This window comes from Trichechus manatus, unplaced genomic scaffold (assembly GCF_000243295.1).
Source record: "Trichechus manatus latirostris isolate Lorelei unplaced genomic scaffold, TriManLat1.0 scaffold00043, whole genome shotgun sequence".
Taxonomy (NCBI): Eukaryota; Metazoa; Chordata; class Mammalia; order Sirenia; family Trichechidae; genus Trichechus; species Trichechus manatus.
The window spans coordinates 334789-336915 of NW_004443979.1; positions in this window are offsets into that span (position 1 = coordinate 334789).

The following is a 2127-nucleotide window of genomic DNA, read 5'->3' on the forward strand; positions in this document are numbered from 1 at the left end:
AGAAAACAGAAAACAGAGAGGATCATTGAAGAACTGCTGACAGAAAACTTCCCCAATATCATGAAAGATGAAAAGCTGACCATCCAAGAAGCTCAATGAACCCCATATAGGATAGACCCCAAAAGAAAATCACCAAGGCATATCATAATCACACTCGCCAAAACGAAAGACAAACAAATAATCTTGAGAGCAGCTTGTGAAAAACAAGAAATCACATACAGAGGAGAAACAATAAGACTAAGCTCAGATTATTCGGCAGAAACCATGCAGGCAAGAAGGCAATGGGATGACATATATAAATCTTGAAAGAAAAAAATTGCCATCCAAGAATAATATATCCTGCAAAACTCTCGTTCAAATATGATGGTGAAATTAGGACACTTCCAGATAAACAGAAATTAAGGGACTATGTAAAAACCAAACCAAACTTACAAGAATTATGAAAGGGAGTCCTTCGATCTGAGAACAAACAACTTCAGTTCACAGGCTGAATAGAGGACGAAGGAGTGTATCAGCCAGATACCAATCTAGGAAATGAACTCTCAAGGACTATCCAAAACCAAAAGAAATACAACAGGGAGTCAGAGCAGTTAATCAGTAAATGACAACAACATCAGAACAATAAAAAAGGGAACAAATGGTGTAGCTATAGAACCTTCTAATGGAGAGGAAGGCAAGGAGATACAAAGTAATAATAGACTGCTTCAAACATAGAAAGATAAGGGTAAATTTCACGATAACCACAAAGAAATTTAACAAACATACTCATAAAATCAAGAGGATAAACATAAATTCTCCATAAAAACAAACCCTACAAAAACAAAAGAAATTAAAAAAAAATCCACAAACAAAAGAATTCAGCACAGGCGAGTAAGAAGAACAAAGAAAACGGCAACACCACAAAAGAAAGCAACAAAAAATGACAGCTATAAACTCACATTTATCTGTAATTACACTAATGTAAATGGTTTCAATGCACCCATAAAGAGATGGAGAGTGACAGAATGGATAAGAAAAACAGGATCCATCAATATGCTGTCTATAAGAGACACACCTTAGAAACAAAGACATGAATTTATTAAAAATCAAAGGTTGGAAAAAAATATATCAAGCAATTACATGGAAACTGAATAACACCCTACTTACAAACCACTAGGTAATAGAAGAAATCACAGATGGAATCAAAAAATTCCTGGAATCAAACGAGAATGAAAACACATCATACCAAAACCATTGGGATACAGCAAAGGCAGTACTCAGGGGACAATTTATAGCAATAGATGTACACATCAAAAAAGAAGAAAGGGACAAAATCAAAACATTAATGACACAACTCAAACAAATACAAAGATAACAGCAAAAAAAGCCCACAGCCACCAGAAGAAAGGAAATAATAAAGATCAGACCAGAAATTAATGAAATAGAAAACAGAAAAACAATAGAAAGAATCAACAAAACCAAAAGTTGGTTCTTTGAAAGAATCAACAAAATCAACACACCACTGGCCAGACTGTCAAAAGAAAAGCAGGAGAGGACGCAAATAACCCAAACAAGGAATGAAATGGGCGACATTGCAATGGACCCAACTGCAATAAAAAGGATCATAATAGAATATTATGAAAAACTATACTCCAACAAATTTGAAAACCTAGAGGAAATGAATAAATTTCTAGAAACACGCAGCCTACCCAAACTACAACAAAGTATTTTGAAAGTCTGAACAGACCCATAAAAAGAGAAGAGACTAAAAAGGTAATAAAAACAAATCCCAACAAAAAAAAGCCCTGGCCCACATGGCTTCACTGGAGAATTCTACAAAACATTCAGACAAAGGCTTGTACCAGTACTACTCAAACTATTTCAGAACATAGTAAAGGAAGCAACACTTCCAAATTCATTCTATGAAGCCAGCATAATGCTGACACCAAAACCAGGCAACAAAAAAAAGAAAATTACAGGACTTCTGGCAAAATGGCACTATAGGCAGAAGCACCACGCCGTCCCTCCACAGCAAACATCTGGAAAACTAAGCCGAACAGAGAAAACAACAATCCTGAAACCCTAAAACATCAAATGAAGAGATAAAGAACTCTCCCAAGCACCAAATGGAGTGAGAAAACTGACAGA